The sequence below is a fragment of the Pecten maximus genome, chromosome 16 (genome assembly GCF_902652985.1).
Source record: "Pecten maximus chromosome 16, xPecMax1.1, whole genome shotgun sequence".
Taxonomy (NCBI): Eukaryota; Metazoa; Mollusca; class Bivalvia; order Pectinida; family Pectinidae; genus Pecten; species Pecten maximus.
The window spans coordinates 20,882,319-20,894,573 of record NC_047030.1 but is presented as its reverse complement, the minus strand read 5'-3'; positions in this window follow the sequence as shown (position 1 = coordinate 20,894,573).

Sequence of the window (12,255 nt, the reverse complement as noted above, 5' to 3'; positions counted from 1 at the left end):
ATGAATTTATGGATGGAATAATACACAACAAAACCTCAAGTTCTGAAATCATTGATGTACTTCAACAGCAATGGAGGATGGCATGTCAAACTGAAGAGGAAAAATCCTTAGGGCTTTGGTAGATATGAAGAAACATATGGAAACAAACTCTTTATTCAAAGCGGAACATATAAAAATACCGTGAAGAGATCTTTCCAGAGTCAAAATATAACTCCAACCAAGAGTAGCACGCCTTTTGCAACAGCTAGGCCTTCAGCAGAATTACAGTCTACTCCATCTTACGCAAACATTGTACGGACTCCTCCTCTATCTTTGAATATAACTACAACACCGAAGAAGAATATTTTACGAACAAAACTCCACCGTAACGCAAAGAAAACTCAAAAAGACAAAGTCCCGGAAACTCCATGTCGTAAAGAACCAAGAACTACTTTCATTGGACAAAGTGTAAATAGATCTAATCATTTTTTAGGACACTCTCCAATTCCAAACAAAGGAGGAGGATTGAAGCCAAAGAAAGGCGAAAAAAGACAGACGATACTACAACAAGATTGAAAAAGTTCTTCCTAAAGTTATCAATTTATCTAAAAGAAAATTATCTATAGATGAAATTGATGTATTATCTAAAGGTCCGAAATTTTGTCCAACTCCATCTAAATGCAATAATGAGGAACTTACTACAGTTATTTTTAAATTCTTTGAAATCTTAGACTTTGTGAAAAATTTTGCAATGAAGAAGGAGAAAGTTGTATCATTGAGAACGATAATTTGATTTATAACAAATCAAAATATAAGCCACCAAAAAGTTCAGATAAATATTTAGAAGATACTATTGATACTCTAAAGAGATTTCCTTTCGAAAACAACAATCCGAAACATATTAAAAGTAATTTATCTTATAAACAGAAATGTGCCATTGAAACTTTAAAAAATTGACTCTTCCATTATTATTAAAGAAGCAGATAAAGGTAGCGCAGTAGTTGTGGTGAATACATATGTCTACAGTGAACATATACATAGTATGCTGAATGATGTTAATTTTTACACAACAACCAGCGACGATTTTGATACTGAAGCTCGTAAAATTATCAATAGTCTTATACAAAAGTATCACGCATGTTTACACGAAAAAGAAAAAGATTATCTTGTTAATTTTATGCATAAAACTAGTTTTTTCTATGGTCTCCCCAAAATTCACAAAAGTTCAATTATAGGTAAAGCTATAGAAGGGCAGAATAGTACTTATATATCGAGGTGGAAAATCCTACAGATATGGAATTTAGACCTATAGTTGGTGGACCTAATAGTGCAACCCAACGCTTGAGTCATTTTTTTGGACTTGGTACGGAAACCATTATGTAAATGTGTAAATAGCTATATAAAAGACGATTTTGATTTTCTTAGTCGTTTACCTAGGCAGGTTCAGCATAGATGTAAACTGGTTTCTTTTGATGTGGTAAGTCTATACACTAATATTCCACATGAACTTGGTATAGAGGCTGTTAAATATTGGCTAAATAAGAAAAGGGACAAGATTGATTCCCGCTTTAGTAATGATTTCATACTTAAAGCTTTGGAGATTGTTTTGAAACGTAATGCCTTTTACTTTGACAAAGGATTTTTCCAGCAGATCAAAGGTACTGCTATGGGTACTAAAGTTGCCCCTACATATGCTACTTTAGTTTTAGGATATCCAGAGGAAACTCTTTATTCTAAAATTGAAACTACGTTTGGAGAAACTTTTACTGAATATGTCAAGAATAACTTTTTAAGGTTTCTTGATGATTGTTTTATAATATGGCCTCCTGGTAAGGACGAAGATGAATTTCGTCAAATGTTGAATACTCTTCACCCATCAATTCGTTATACCATGGAGTGTAGCGATACTTCGTTACCATTTTTAGATGTTTTAATTCAGATAGATACTTATGGAAAAAATTCTACTGATTTGTATTGCAAAGCTACTGATGCACATAATTATCTTAATTTTAATTCAAATCATAGTAAACATACTAAGGTGAATATTCCTTTTAATCTTGCCTCAAGGATTATAACAATTGTCAGCGAGAAACAGGTACAAGATATTAGACTTAGTCAGTTGAAACAATATCTTAAAGCTCAATGCTATCCAGTTGAGGTGATAGAACATGGTATAAGAAAGGCTATTGAAAAGGGACCGTTTACATCCCATGTACGCACAGAAAAATGTAACACAAGATTGATTCCTTTTGTTTCAACTGTTAATCCACGGAATTTCAATGTGTATTCATTGATAAAAAACAAATGTGAGAAGTTAAAGCAAAGTAGCAGCCGTATGAAAAAGATGTTTGATAACCACACTATTTTACATAGTAGACGGCAACCTACAAATTTGAAGGAAATGTTATCACGTTCTAGGTTTGATAATTCTGGTTTAACCCCCAGAGTGCCACAGGGCCTATTTATAGGCCCTATACTACTACCGTTGAGTGCCAGAGAGCCTATTTGTAGGCTCTCCGAAATCCGACCGTTCAACAATATCAATGACGTCATCGACAATTAAATAACGTCATAGACGGCGTTTCCGTGTCTCGGCATTCCAGCTGGGCGGAATAATGGCGGCGCGATTGTATGCTCCTTGGTTTCGACCTTATCCCCCTGAGAACCGTGACTTCATCCAACCATGTTTGGAACCTCCGGGACCAACCGATATGCCTCCAAGGAATTCACCTCCAATTGCATATTTCTTGCTTTTCTTTTCCGTTAATTTATTACAGAAATGCGTCTTGGAAACAAACAGGTAACGTACGCAATCTGATAGTTTCAATGACATTTTTGAACTGTGGTACATACTTGTTATATACTGATACTGAATAACATTTATATCAGCTACGAACTGTAATTATTACTGTACTTGCAGTGATATTGTCTTACAGTATTTTATATTCATGTGCATCGAAACAATGATTGAACATTACAGGTAAAAGTGTTTGGATTTTGTTATATTGAGGCACACAACATTAGAAGGGCGCAGGTGAACTTTTATTGTATAATGAAGCCGCTTTAACCGTTTTGCATGAATAAGGTCTAGCACATAAGTACCTATTGATAACTCAAGACTCCATTGTTACCATGTGATGGATACAGAAGCAATGAACAAATAGTTATCTTTGAAATCAGACATTGTACGAAAGAAATTTGATAAAACGTAGGTTCTGTATCTTTGTCTTTGTTCCGTGGGCGTTATCGTTTTGATAATGATGGCAGTTAAATATGATCGTGGTGACAACTTATCGGCAATTGTGGAAGGAATATGGCTGTTCATTGATGCAGGTTGTTACCCCTGGATTCCGTGTACCATTGCTCTCTACAACTGACGCTACATGTATGTTACATGAAAACATTAACCTGAAATTACCGGTTCTTGTTTTTTAACAGTCGTTCATTAGTCTGAACATTTCTAAAACGTTACTCTACACAATTTCTGATTAATTTGAAATAAAGACGAACTGTTCCCTGCTTCAAGTATTTTGTTTAAACCCCGTATTGCAGTATATGCAATGTACCTTTGATATAAGTACACAAAGTCATTCACATCCGTCCCGCCCGTCCCTCTTTTATCAGTCGAGTCCCGCTCCATCCCGCCCGTCCCTCTTTTATCTGTCGAGTCCCGCTCCGTCCCCCTTTTATCTGTCGAGTTTCGCTCCATCCCGCCCGTCGCTCTCTTATCAGTCGAGTCCCGCTCCGTCCCGCCCGTTCCTCTCTTATCTGTCGAGCCCCGCTCCGTCCCTCTCTTATCAGTCGGGTCCCGCTCCGTTCAGCCCGTCCCTCTCTTATCTGTCGAGTCCCGCTCCGTCCCGCTCCGTCCCGCTCCGTCCCTCTCTTATCTGTCGAGTCCCGCTCTGTCCGTCTTATGTAAAACAAATTAAAAATTTAAAAACTTAAAAACTTAATAATTCAAATCATATGTTTGATTGATTCCCGTCTTTCTTTTAGATACGCCCGGGCCCTATTGCGAGCAGCAGCAGCGACATTAGGACCGCATTTATAGGGATTATAATAAACATGGGAATGATTAAGAAGCCGTCCACCCATTCATATTGGTCGACAAAAGCAAGTCAACAAACACCATGGTTTCGATCCGTTATGTCCAGAAATCGGTTTCAAATCATTTTGAAATACTTCTATACTGTCGACAATTCAAAGAAACCAAAACGGACCGATGCTTCCTATAACCCATGTGACAAATTTAAACATTTTGTCCAACACGTGAACATGCTATTTAAACTTCACTACAAACCCTCACAGAATCTTACCATCGACGAATCACTGATTAGTACGAAGAATAGAACTGAAATAACTTAAGTATAGTCCTTCGAAGCACTGAAAGTTCGGGGCCAAAGTTTGGATGTTGGTTGAGTCGGTAACTGGATATATATTGCATATAACGGTCTACCGGGGTCGCAGATATGATCCTGTTCCTGCTGGACAAACGCAGGGATCTTCTGTAGTATTGGAGTTATTGGAAGCGGCGGGATTGCTAAGTAAAGGGTTTCATCTGATAACCGACAGTTTGTTTTCCTCAATAGATCTTGCAAGAAGACTTTTTCAAGTTGGTACAAACTTTACTGGCACTTTACGAGCAAATAGCAGAGATCAACCGAATGCTATCAGAACACCTCATGTCAATGCTGGGCAATGTGTCTACATGCGAAAAAGGAACATATTATTGTGCGCATATAAAGAGCGACCAAACAGGAAAGCTGTCCGGCTTGTAACTAACTGCATGGCGGCGAGAAATGGTTAAGGAAACCGGAAATCGTAGAGTTCTACAACAAAAATATGGGTGGTGTAGACTTAAATGACATGCTTACTCTAACTTATGACGACAACCGCAAAACCCTTAAATTATGGACAAAAATTGTGTTCAATGTCCTTCATAGGGTATTGTTAAATGCCTATATATGTTATACTTAAAATACAGACCCTAATCAAAAGCTGAGCCGGGTGGCCTTCATTCAGGATTCGTGGACAGCCTTTGTAGTGAACAGTTAGAAGGAAGGGAAACCGAACGACAACCGGCGGGAAGGCATCACTTGATACACCTCCCGCAACATCAGCAGAAGGAGTGTGTCGTTTGTTCGCGGGTCAGGGGTAACGGGAGGCGCCTAGCAAGTACAGCATGCTCTAGGTGTCTCCGTGGAGTACATGCAATGTGTATAGCAAGACATAGATGCCGTCGTGAAGACTAATAAATGCATCTATACATTGTATATATCAAGCTTCACTCATACATGATTTCTAGTTTTTTGTTTAAACAAATACGCACATGTAATTCGAAAAACAAGTTTGTTACATTTAGTAATAGGTTGCACTTTGACAAATAATGACACGAAAAACATGTAACGTGTCCTTTTGTAAGTTGAAAGTCGACACACCAACCAAGGAAAGCTAAAAAAAGTCCAAGTTTGTGTCAATTAATTCCGGAGACTTCGGGCATGACATGATGACGTGACGTCATCGTTCTGTCCATTGTTCGATTGTTCTACGTCATTTATTTTCAAATCCCAATTTGTTCAAAATCTGGCTTGGCACTCCCTAAAGAAAATCCTGTGGCACTCAAAGGGTTAGTCCCGGGGTATCAAAATGTAAGACACCTCGATGTGCTACTTGCCCTATTATTATTGAATGTGATACGTATAATTTCAAAAATGGCTTAAATTTTACAGTAAAAGCTAATATGAATTGTAAATCAAAATGTGTTATATATGCCGTTATCTGTTCCAATTGTGGTGATTTTTATATTGGTCAAACTAGTAATGAACTTAGAACAAGAATGACTGTACATAGGCAACAAACTAAGATCGACTCGTTACGAAATTTACATGTTAATAAGCATATTCATGATTGTGCCGGTGATCATTTTAATGTGATACCTTTATACCAATTACATTCGACTGACACGGTTTTATTAGAAAAGAAAGAGGACCAAATATAAAAATATTAAAACCAAGCCTCAACAGGCCATAGAAAAATTGTTATAAATGTGTAAAATGGCGCCACAATTTTAGCTTGTTTTGAAACGTTGTACATGTATACCATGGTGACGTCACATTATTTATGACGTCATTAAGTTGTCTTTTCAAAATAAACACTTTCCTGATGAGCAGCAAGAGCTGCGAAAGCGCTTGAAAGTCAGTCGTCGAGTTTTTTTATTATTATATCTTTATTCTTACTTTCACATGGAAACAAACTATTTTTTCACAATATATATAGGCTATGGAAAAATTACAGAACGACAAATCTATAATCATTAAGGAAGCAGATAAAGGTGGTGCTGTAGTCATCATGGACTCTGAATTTTACTGTGAACATATAACCAATATGTTATTAAATGATGAGTTTTATGAAGTAACCGACAGCAATGCTGACAACGATACCCGTAAATGTATAAGTGATTTAATAAAGAAACAAAAATAAAACACTCTACTAGATGAGGAGATAAAATACCTTACAGTTTTTTCCCATAATACTAGTTATTTTTATGGCTTGCCAAAAATACATAAGAGCGTAAAAATTAACGATGCTATCAGAGAGCAAAATTCTATGTATGTAGAGATTGTAGCTCCAGATGATTTGAAATTCAGACCTATCGTTGGTGGTCCTAATAGTAGCACTCAAAGGCTTCGTCATTTTTGGACCTTATCTTAAAACCTATGTGCAGTTCAGTTAAAAGTTACATTAAAGATGACTTTGACTTTTTACAACATCTTCCGAAAAATGTCAGATCTAAATCTAAACTTGTATCGTTTGATGTGGTCAGTTTATACACCAATATACCTCATGATATTGGATTAGAAGCCATAGATTATTGGCTGAAAAAGTATCCCAATAAGATCGATCAACGTTTTGAAAAGAAATTTATTATTGATGCTCTGGAGATCGTTTTCAAAAGAAATGTATTCTATTTTAATGATATTTTTTATCACCAAAAAAAGGGTACTGCTATGGGTACGAAAGTCGCACCAACATACGCAACTTTAGTATTGGGATATTTAGAAGAAAAGTTGTATGACATTGTAGAGAAAAAACAAGGTATTGAATACTTGGTTTGGTTTGGTTTATTTTGTTTAAAGTCCTATTAACATCTAAGGTCATTTAAGGACGGCCTCCCGTGCGTGCGACATGCATGAGTGTGGCGAGTGCGTGTGTGTTTTGGGAGGCTGCGGTATGTTCGTGTTAAGTCTCCTTGTGATAGGCCGGAACTTTTGCCGATTTAAAGTGCTATCTCACAGAAGCATACTGCCGAAGACACCCAGCAGCACACCCCACCCGGTCACATTATACTGACAACGGGCCAACCAGTCGTCCCACTCCAAATATGCTGAGCGCTAAGCAGGAGTAGCAACTACCATTTTTAAAGACTCTGGTATGTCTAGGCTAGGGGACAGAACCCAAAACCTTCCTCACAGCGGCGAACGCTCAACTAAAGGCCAAAAGTGAGGCATTGTCAAGGGTGACATTAGGAAGAAGAAAGTTATCAAGAAGAGAAAAGATAAGATCCCAAGTTTAGTCGCCTCTTACGATCATGCAATGGGGGCAGCAGGTACAATTCTTACGCCCTACCTGCAGGGCAGATCTATTTTGAAAATAAAATCATTCTGAAGAGTCGCCATGACGCGACGAAAGCGCTAACGGAGTTTTTTTTTTAAATTTTACTTTTATAATTCGTCCGTAAGGATAAAAACAATTTATTATCTATTTATGAGATAATTTTGAATGGAATAAAGAAAGCTAAGGAAAAGGGACCTTTTACTTCCCATGTGGCAAGCCAAAAGAACACAGACATTTTACCTTTTGTTTCTACATACAATCCAAACAATTTTAATATTTTTCCAATCATTAGAAGTTGTGAGGATTTTCTTAAGAATAGTGACAAGATGAAAAAGATATTAGACAGAAATAAAATCACAAATTGTAAGCGACAACCAAGAAATTTGAAACGTTTATTATGCTGTTAAAAGTTTGATTCTGAACATCAAATTCCATGTATATCTAAATGTGGTAGACCTAGATGTGGTACATGTGAAAGTATCATAGAATGTTCCAACTTTACGTTCAAAAATGGATTTAAATTTCAAATCAAAGCAAATATGAATTGTATATCTAAAAATGTTATCTATGCTAAGATTTGCAAAAATTGTTCAGAATTTTACATTGGCCAGACGGACAACGAAATAAGAAAACGTATGACAGTACATAGACAGCAAATAAGAACAGACAATCTAAGATTTTTAACAGTTCTAAAAGTGAGTTTTATGTTTTACCTATATACCAAATGTCTAGCTCAGATGCTATCTATAGAAAGAGAATCAAAAGAAAAATATGTTTAGTAATCTATTAAAACCAAGTCTTAATTCATGTAGTTCTGTGTGATTCCAAATCAATGTTACTGTAAAAACAGTTGTTTTCCATTACATAATTTCTAATTGGGTATCTTTTTATTTTGACTTCATAAATTTTGTATTTATGTGTACTTTTGATCATTGTCTTTTATGACGTCATCAATCTATGTTGTTTTGACGTAACCATGACACACAGTAAATCCTTTCATAACACACCTGAAGAGCTTGCTCTCAAAGCATGTGAAAGCGCTAGTGTGAATTTCTGGTTTGTGTTTTTTATTATTATTACTATATATATATATATATATAATTTCATGAAAAGTGCATTAATTAGTATATTCTGTTAGCAACATATTTTGTATTTAAACACCCTTTGAAAAATATCCCCATTTCAATCAAATGCTGTTAAAGACTAAGGAACATTGAATATGGAATATTTTAAAACATTTATGGTTCCATTTTCTTTTCCTCCGAAATAATTATTCACTTCAATACTGTGATGCTTATCGCTATCATTTCCTCGACAGCTATGGTGATATTGATTATCATTTCTAATGCAGAGCCAGATCGAAGTCGCAGATATGCTGTGACGTTCACAACGAAAACACTGATGACCGACTTTTTGGTGGTCAGATATACTAAAACCTGGAGTTTCAGTAACCGGAACAAAACAAAAAAAATAAAAATACTTCTAAAATTTGCAATGAAATAAATGTTGGCCTATTTAAGAGGGTCAGTCGTTGAGGGCAAACACAAATTTTAATTTTGGCTTTGTGTTGTTGGTTTATGTCGGGATTCTTCTATGAAAGGCCGTTCATGTCAAAAACGAGATACATTTTAAGTTTGGTTTATTTTGTTTAACGTCCTATTAACAGCTAAGGTCATTTAAGGACGGCCTCCCGTGCGTGCGACATGCATGCGTGTGGTGAGTGCGTATGTGTGTTTTGGGAGGCTTCGGTATGTTCGTGTTAAGTCTCCTTGTGAAAGGCCGGAACTTTTGCCGATTTATAGTGCTACCTCACTGAAGCATACTGCCGAAGACACTTAGCAACACACCCCACCCGGTCACATTATACTAACAACGGGCGAACCAGTCGTTCCACTCCAAATATGCTGAGCGCTAAGCAGGAGTAGCAACTACCATTTTTAAAGATTTAACGCGTTAAATACAGTTTTATCACGTTCATGATTATTTTAACACGTTAAATCTTAACGCGTTACAATTTATCAGACTTACCAATCAGTTGCACCATTGCATATCAGCATTCGGGTGAAAGTTCTTCATGGAAGCGGGAAACAATATGAAAGCTTCAAGGAGAGAGGTTCGGGCGGTGGTGCAAGAATGCCTTGTGGCTGTGCCAAGACTATCTCTTCACTTCGGCGATATTGTCAGTGGGCATGTAGACTATAAACTATTTGACAATGGTCATTTGTCCAAAAAATGAAGAGTCAACTGTATGTATGACTACTACGTGTGAATCCCGATGTCGGCGTTTGGTTTGTTTTGGTCTGCTGATGTTATTTTTTTTATCATTATTTCAAACAGTTTAATGACAGAATATTACAGTACGCGTTGACAGAATATCAACACATTAAAGAGAAAGGTTGATATTTCTGAAAACCGATTTGAACAGAGACCGTATCAAAATATCCAATTTGTGCAATGAACCAACAATTTTTTTCCTCTTTCACTGTGCTTCATTCTTTTGGTAATTTGTGTAGGTCTGTAAGATACATTGTTGTACACTACTGTAACTGGTACATTCTGATGACGTCACATTGTTTACAGACGTTCCGAGTTGTCTGACGGTAGAGTCAATGCATTCTCCCCAGAAAGCTGGCTCTGGCAGCCATACTGTAAGTCCTTCAAATACTTATATATGCAACAAGGAATTCGATTGGTCTGTTATTTTAGTCATTTTAACGCGTTAAAACAAAAGCTACGACTTTTAACGCAATAACAGTCTGATACATGGTGGTCCATTGGATAACCAGGCCCGGACCACAAAGACCTGGCACTCCAATCATGATGCTGTATTGCTTCAGATTCATGTCTGTATATTGAGTTAAACCTTGTCAAGGAAAAGACGGAACGAGTTGAGAAATGAATCATCCGAGATTCCAAATATCTCTATTGCCAAGTCATCTATCCGGAGCTAGATCTCGCTCGCTTTAAAACCCCGACCTAGTGAATGTCCTGACGTTAGACATTCCCCTGCAAATAACATTCTCAAAGTTATTATCAAATCTTGAAAAAAACGGGAGTCATATGGGCGGTATCCATCTCCAACTCATTAACCACAAATAACTTGATATTAAATTGTTTCTAAGACATCTGTTGAAACCTACAGATCTCCATACAAGATAAAGGTACAAGATATACACAAACGATATTCAGGTCCTTTGGGAAAACAAATTCTATTTTGATAAATGTTTACCCATGGGGTTGGCAGAAAGTTGCAGGATCTTTGAGGAATTCAGCAAGGCGCTTGAGTGCTATTGTTCATGTCCTAGATGATTTTTTGTTCATAGAAGAGGGCTTTGAACCATGTAAAAGCATTTTAAACAAGTTTCAAAAATCATCTGAACATGTCGTTGTACCGTTATCTGCTGAAAAAACGTTTGGCCCTGCTTAAGTAATGCCATTACTTGGAATAACATTAGATGCTATAATCATGGAGGCATGGCTTCCAGTGGATAAACTAGCGAAATGTAAAGAGTTATGTTCATCCTTTAAAAAGAGAAAAAAGGTTACTCTGAAAGAAATTCAGTCCCTCATCGGCACATTGCAATTCGCAACATCTGTTGTTTTACCAGGCCGATCCATTTTTACGCAGACTTATCGATCTCACACTTAAGATTAGTGTACGTAAATACAAATTTTGCGCGAAAATTGTCGATAACTCTTCATTTGGAGGCCCAAAAGCTGCGGAGAAGAAAAAGCGAAGACAATTTTTCCTCAAAAGAGGTTGAAGTTTTGGTTGACGCTGTTGGGGAGTACCTTGATATCGTTCAATGTAAGGCAGAGGCCTGGCGGAAAGTGAAATACAGGTAGGTAAAATATCGATACGGCTGTTGCCGATACTGTAGTCTTTGGTTTGGTTTAAGTTGGTTTTATTTTAACGTCCTATCAACAGCTAAGGTCATTTAAGGACGGACTCCCGTGTTTGTGATATGCATGTGTGTGGTGAGTGCGTATATGTGCTTTGGGAGGCTGCGGTATGTACGTGTTAAGTCTCCTTGTGAAGTTGTTTTTACCTCACTGAAGCATACTGCCAAAGACACTCAGCAAGACACCCCACCTGGTCACATTATGTTGTTACAAAAATCTGTGTACTGTTAGCCTACTGTTAGATCAGCTCATTGCAGCTCGTTATGTAAATTGTTGTTTTACTAATTATTTAATAAGTATTTATGCTATTCCTAAGTATTAAATATAGGATAGCATCTTAACCTTGTTATAACAACAATCACTAGGCCATACTTACGTCTAAGTATCCTCTAATACTGTCAGAAGTGTTTTAATAACCTACTGAAGTACATACGTAGGATATCATTGGCTGATTGTATTGATCGCGTCGCATCATTGGTCGGTCGGTTTTACGCTCGACCTCCGATGCGCATGTCTATTGTCTCAGCAGGTGCATCGGGGATTCTTCCTCCACTCACTCATCTGTGCGGCAGCAGCATTGTTTCGCCAGATAAAAAGGTAATATTTTACCCCTTTGGAAGCTACATCTTTTTGTTAAATGTTCTTAATTGTTAAACGGCACCAGGCACGTTACATTCATTGATACACGTATTTATTGCCACATTCTTTTTTAAAAATAGTTTAAAATAATATTTTCATTCCGTCTGGTAAGGGTTGCCA